Below are 7,441 nucleotides of genomic sequence, written 5' to 3'. Positions count from 1 at the left end.
TCTGACTGAGACTGGAGGAATCCCGGCGGCCATGCTCCCCAGACCTTCAGTTGACACAGGACAGGAACCATCCCCGAAGACAACTCATCAGAAATGAAAGGGACTGGTCAGCGGGTGGGAGAGAGATGCTGATGAAGAGTGAGCTAATTATATCAGGTGGACACTTGAGATTGTGTTGGCAACTCTTGCCTGGAGCGGGGATGGGAGGATAGAGAGAGAGGGAAGCCGGCAAAATTGTCAAGAAAGGAGAGACTGAAAGGGCTGACTCAAGACGGGGAGAGTAAGTGGGAGTAGGGAGTGAGATGTATGTAAACTTATATGTGACAGACTGATTGGATTTGTAAACGTTCACTTGAAGCTTAATAAAAGTTATTATAAAAAAAAAAAGAGTCCTGGGGGAAGCACTGAGAACCTGTTGTGTCAGGAAGGGATGCCGAAGATTGGGGGGCGGTTCTTAAGAAAGCTCGACGGTTACAGGGTGCATTTCCTGCTTTGAAGGGAGTTTAGAAAAGGAGGACTAGAGGAACGATGGCATCCCTGATGTCTTCCGTGGGAAAACAGGCACAGGAGAGGCAACATTGCAGAGGTAAACATTGCGGGCAGATGATGCTGCAGGTGATAAAAATTCTGTAGCAAGAGGAACCACTGGATGGGTTAAGAGAGACCTGACCGGGGGTAGGTGAAAGTGGTCGAGATCAATCCAAGTGGAAGGCACACAGCTCCTCTTCCAGGGACCTCTGTGTACATGGACAGCCTGCAGTGCTCTGGCTCTTTTCTCTCCTGACTCAAAGAAACCATCCCATTACCAACATCTATGACAGAAACCACTGTAGCCTGTCAGTGGAGAACAAATGGAGAGAGAAGCACACTTGATGGGCCTTTTTTTCTCAGTGGCGTTCAGCTGCACAGAGAGACCACCAGTCTACCACCAGTTGCCACAGAACCGACTCTGACTCCTGGAGACCCCATGTTTTAGAAGTAGATCCCCAGGCCTTTCTTCACAGGTGCCTCTGGCTGGACATGAACTTCCAGCCTTGCAGTTTACAGCCCAGCCTTCGGCCATTTGCACCACCAGGGGCTCGACAGAGACAGGCAGTTCCTCTCACAATACTGTCTTTTCCTGTCATGTGGCTGGAAGAACAGGGCACTGACAAGTTCCTTGGAGGTTAAAAATCTTTAAAACTGGATTCATCTGTGCACCCTGGCTTCAATATGCAAATAGAAACCTGTGGTTGGTTTAACACAGAACCGACCTCTGGTGGGGCAAATCTCTACTGAATAGCCATGTTTGGTTTATACTCGAAGTAGCACATTAAATGCTGAAAGAAGAAAAAATCCTATAGCGTTAGAGTCATTTCCGACTCATAGCGACCCTATAGGACAGAGAAGAACTCCCCCATAGGATTTCCAAAACTGTGAACTGTAATTCCACTGTCAAGAAAGATGTGCCGGCGGCAGAGCACGGCCTGTGCTCTCGAGGTCCCTGGGCTGTGAAGCCCCTAGACCAGGGCCAGTTTGTTGACAAGGACCTGCCCCCAGCGATGATACAGACGGAAAGCCTTCTCCTGGATCTGGCGCCTTGAATCCAGACTCCTAGCCAGCATGCATCTTAACGTTTGTGCCACTGTGGTGGCTTGCATTTTCTCGTGATACTGGAAGCTATGCCACCACTATTTCAAGTACCAGAGGACTCACCCATGGTGGACAGGATTCAGCGGGGCATCCAGACTAACACAGGCTGAAAAGAAAGACCTGGCAGTTTATTCCGAGAAGACTGGCCAGGAAAAATCTTGTGAATAACAGAGGAACATTGTCGGATATGTTGCCATAAAAGGAACCCATCAGGTTGGAAGACACTCAAAACAAGACTGGGGAAGAGCTTCCTAATCATTGAACCAAACCAACCGAACAACCAAACAAAAAACCCATTGCCTTGGGGTCGGTTGTGATTCATAGCAACCCTATAGGACACAGCAGAGCTACCCCATAGGGTTTCCAAGGAGCACCTGGTGGATTCAAACTGAGGACCTTTTGGTTAGCAGCCATAGCACTTAACCACTATGCCATCGGGGTTTCCACTCAAAGGACAGTCGACGTTAATGATGTAGATGGGGTCAAGATTTCAAGAGCTTCATTTGCTCTTGTGGCACAACTCAAAATGAGAAAAAAACCTGCAAACCCCCTTAATAGTCAGAGTAGGGAATGTACTGAGTATGAGTCTAGGAAAATTGGAACTGGGAAGAAACGAAAAGGATCACATAAAGGTGGATAGCCTACACATCAATGAGATCCAATGGACCAGTGTTGGCCGTTTTGAGTCAGACGATCACGTGTTCTACTATGCCAGGAATGACAACTTGAAGAGGAATGGCGTTGCTTTCGTTGCCAAAAGGGGCAATTCAAGATCTATCCTGAAGTGCAGAGCTGTTAGGGAGGGGAAGATATCCACACGCTTACAAGGAAGACCAGTTAAGAGGACTGTGATTCAAATTTACACACCAAGCACCAATGCCAAAGCTGAAGAAATTGAAGATTTTTACCAACTTGTGCAGTCTGAAATTGATCAACATGCAATTGAGATGCATCAATAATGACTGGTGGCTAGGATGCAAAGCTGGACATAAAGAAGAAGAAGAATATGTAGTTGGAAAATATGCCCTTGCCGTAGAAAGGACTCCAGAGATCTCCTGACAAAATTTGACAAGACCAACGACTTCCTCGTTGCAAATACCTTTTTTCGATGACATAAGTGCCGACTATACACGTGGACCTCACCACGTGGAAATCACAGGAATCAAAGCCACTCTTTCTGTGGAAAGAGACCACGGAAAAGCTCAATGCCATCAGCCCAAACAAGGCCAGAGGCCAAAGGCAGATCAGACCGGCAATTGCTCATGTGCAAGTTGAAGATGAAGAAGATTAAAACAAGTCTAGGAGAGCCAAGCTAGGACCCTGAGTACATGCCACCTGAATTTCAAGACCACCTCAAGAATAGATTCGACGCCTTGGACACCAGTAGCGGAGGACCAGCCAAGTTCTGGGATGACCTCAAGCACGTCATAGGTGAAGAAAGCAAAAGCTCATTCAGAACACAGCAAACAGAGAAAAGAACAAAACGGATGTCAGAAGAGATTCTGAAAGTTGCTCTTGAACACGGAGTAGCTAAGGCGAGCAGAGGACATGACGAACTAAAAGAGCTGAGCAGAAGATTTCAAAGGACGGCAGGAGAAGACAAAGTGTCAGTGAAATGTGCAAATATCTGCAGTTAGAAAACCAAAAGGTGACAAAGGCCCAAAGCCTGTTAAATGGGGAAAAGACAGTCCCTTTAACAAATGGTGCTGGCATAACTGGATACCCATCAGCAGAAAAAGGAAGCAAGACCCATACCTAACACCATGCACGTACACTAAGTCCAAATAGATCAAAGACCTAAACATAAAATCTAAAACGAAACAGATCATGGAAGAAAAAATAAGGACGACACTAGGAGCCCTAATACCTGGCATAAACAGTATACAAACATCACTAACAACCCACAAACACCAGAAGAGACACTAGATAACGGGGAGCTCCTAAAAATCAAACAATTATGCTCCTCCAAAGACTTCACAAAAAGAGTAAAAAGGCTACCTACAGACTGGGAAGAAGTTTTTGGCTAAGGCCAATCCAATCAGCGAATGATCTCTAAAATCTACACCATACCGCCAAAACTCGACAAGAAAAAGACAAATAACCCAAGGAAAAAATAGGCAAAGGATAGGAACAGGCGCTTCACCAAGGAAGACATTCAGGCAGCTAAGAGATACGTGAGGAAATGCTCACAATCATTAGCCATCAGAGAAATGCAAATCAAAACTACAACGAGATACCATCTCACCCCAAGAGGCTGACATTAACCCAAAAAACATAAAATAATAAATGTTGGCGAGCTTGTGGAGAGACCGGAACACTGACACACTGCTGGTGGGAATGTAAAATGGTCCAAGCACTGCGGAAATCAATTTGGCGCTTCCATAAAAAGCTGCAAATAGCGCTACCATACCATCCTGCAATACCACAACCTGGAATGTAACCAGGAGAAATAAGGGCCCTTGCACGAATGGATATATGCATACCCATGTTCATTGCAGCTCTGTTTACAACGGCAAAAAGATGGAAGCAGCGGAGGTGCCCGTCAAGGGATGAATGGGTGAATAAATCATGGCATATTCACATAATGGAATACTATGCAACGACTAAGAACGAGGAATCCGTGAAACATCTCATAACGTGGAGGAATCTGGAAGGCATTATGCTGAGTGAAATTAGTCAGTTGCAAAAGGAGCAATGTCGTATGAGGCCACTAATACAAGAACTCAAGAAAAAGTCTGAACACCGAAGAAAATATTCCTTGATGGTTATGAGGATGGGGAGGGAGGGAGAGGGGTATTCACTAATTAGATAGTACACAAGACATATTTTAGGTGAAGGGAAAGACAACACACAGTACCGGGAAGGTCAGCACAACTGGACTAAAGCAAAAGCTAAGAAGTTTCCCGAATACAACCAAACGCTCGGAAGGCCAGAGCGCAGGGACAGGGGTCTGGGGACCATGGTTTCAGGGGACGCACAGCTCAATTGGCATAACAAAATACGTGTTAAGGAAACTTCTCCATCTCACTTTGGTGAGTGGTGTCTGGGGCCTTAAACGCTGGCAATCGGACGTCTAAGATACATCAATTGTTCTCAACCCACCTGGAACAAAGGAGGACGAAGAACAGCGGAGACACAAGGTAAATATGAGCCCGGGAGACAGAGAGGACCACATAACCAGAGACTCCATCAGCCGGAGACTGGAAGAACTAGATGGTGCCCGGCTACCACCGAGGACTCCCCCGAGAGGGAACACACCGGAGAATCCCTGATGGAGCAGGAGAACAGTGGGGTGCACACCTCGAACTCTCGTAGAAAGACCAGGCTTAATGGTCTGACTGAGACTGGGGGGACCCCAGATGTCATGGCCCCAGGACCCTCTGTTAGCCCAAGACAGGAAACATTCCCAAAGCCAACTCTTCAGGCAGGGATTGGACTGGACTCTAAGACAGAAAATGATCCTGGTGAGGAGTGAGCTTCCTGGCTGAAGTAGACCCGGGAGACTATTGGGGCAAAGACAGAGGGGGACAGGGGCTGGTTGAATGCATGCGGGGAATACAGGGAGGAGAGAAGGAGTGTGCTGTCACATTAGAGGGAGAGCGGCTAGGGTTCCACAGCAAGGTGTGCATACATTTTTGTATGAGACACTGACTTGAATTGTAAACTTTCACTTCAAACACAGGAAATAAATAGAAAGAGAAAGAACGAAAACCAAAAGAAAGGAAGAAACCAGGCATTTTTCCAGATGAAAGAGCTGAGGAAAAAATTCAAGCATCGAGTTGCAATTTTGAAGGATTCTATGGGCAAGATGTTGAACGATAGAGACAGCATTAAAAGAAGATGGAAGGGATACACAGAGTCACTGTATCAAAAAGAACTGGTCGACTTTCAAGCATTTCAGGAGGTGGCGAATCATAATGAGCCGAAAGCACTGAAGGAAGAAGTCCAAGCTGCACTGAACCCATTGGTGAAATCCAAGCCTCCACGAGTTGACAGAATACCGACTGAGATGTTTCAACGAAAGGATGCAGCGCTAGAGGTGCTCCCTCATCTCTGCCAAGAAACTTGGAACACAGCTCTCTGGCCAACCAACTGCAAGAGATCCACATTTGTGCCCGTGCCAGAGAAAGGCGATCCAACAGAATGCAGAAATTATCCATCGATATCATTAATATCTCATCCAAATAAAATTTGCTGAAAAAATTAATAAAACAGTTGCAGCACCACAGGGACAAGGAACTGCCAGAAGTTGGAGTTGGATTCAGAAGAGGGCGAGGAATGAGGGATATCATTGCTGACGTCAGAGGATCTTGGCTGAAAGCAGAGAACATCAGAAAGGTATTTGGGGGTGTTTCGTTGGCTATGCAGATGCATTTGAGTGTGCGGATCATAACAAATTATGCTTAACCTTGCGAAGAACGGGAACTCCAGGACACTTAATTTTGCTCCTGTAGAACCTGCACCTACAACAAGAGGCAGTCATTCAAACACAACAACAGCATACTTCTGTGGTTCGACGTCCGGCAAGGTGCGTACCACGGTTGTATCGGTTCACCATACTTATTCAATCTGTATGCGGAGCAAATGACCCCACAAGCTGGAAGATATGACGAAGAGCTTGGCATCAGGATCGGTGGAAGATTCATTACCAACCTGCGATATGTAGATGGCACAAGCTTGTTTGCTGAAATCAAAAAGACTGGAAGCAATTACTCGTGAACATCAGTATGGATTCCACCGCGACAATAATAAAAAAAAAAAAAAGAGAGAGAGAGAGAACTCACAACAGGACCAATAAGCAACATGATGATAAACGGAGAAAATATTGAAGATGTCCAGGATTTCTGTTTACTTGGCTGCGCGGTCATCACTCACAGAAGCAGTAATCACGAAATCCAAGGACGTATTGCACCGGGCAAATTTACTGCAAAAGACCTCTCTGAAGTGTTGAAAACAAAGGCATCGCTTAGAGGACAGTGGTGCACCTCACCCAAGGAATGATCTTTTCAATAGCCTCCTGTGCACGCCAAACCTGGAGAATGAATAACGAAGACGGAAGAAGAATTGACGCCTTTCAATTACGATTCTGGCAAACAATACTGAATATACCGTGCTGGTACACTGCTTACGCCTTCGCTGCTACCCAAAAGATTGGCAGATGAAATCCACCAGCTGCTCCTTGGAAACTCTATGGGTCGGTTCTACTCTGACCTTTCACAGTTTTGCCATGGGCGGGAATGGATGGGCAGCGATGGGTTTGGTTGGCCAGAAGAACCAACCAGTCCGCCTTGGAGGAAGCAGAGCCAGTGTGCTCCTTGGAAGCAAGGAGGAGGAGACTTTGTCTCGCATACTTTGGACATGTTATCAGGAGGGACTGGAAAAGGACATCCCGCTTGGTAAGGTAGAGGGTCAGCGAAAAAGAGGAAGGCCCTCCATGAGATGGATTGGCACGGTGGCTACACAATAAGCTCAAACATAGCAAGGACCATGGGATGGCGCAAGACTGGACAGTGTTTGGATCTGTTGTACAAGGGTTATGATGCTTTGCAACTGACTGGACAGCCCCTAACAACAGCAGCGGCCTCTACGGAAGATGGCTGCAACATCTTTCCCCGAAGAGCAGCTGGTGGGCTCCAACCACGGACCTTTCAGTTAACCACTTTCCCACAAGAGCTCCCCTACAAAGATGACAGCCAGGAAAGATCTATGGGGCATGCCTACCCTGTAACTCATGGGGTCTCCGTGGCACAATACAATAACCAGCTGCCATCCAGTAGATTCCGCCTCATAGAGACCAAGAGGACAGAGT

The sequence above is a fragment of the Loxodonta africana genome, chromosome 11, assembly GCF_030014295.1.
Source record: "Loxodonta africana isolate mLoxAfr1 chromosome 11, mLoxAfr1.hap2, whole genome shotgun sequence".
Lineage (NCBI taxonomy): Eukaryota > Metazoa > Chordata > Mammalia > Proboscidea > Elephantidae > Loxodonta > Loxodonta africana.
The sequence above is the reverse complement of the archived record's forward strand: the minus strand, read 5'-3'. Positions refer to the sequence as shown.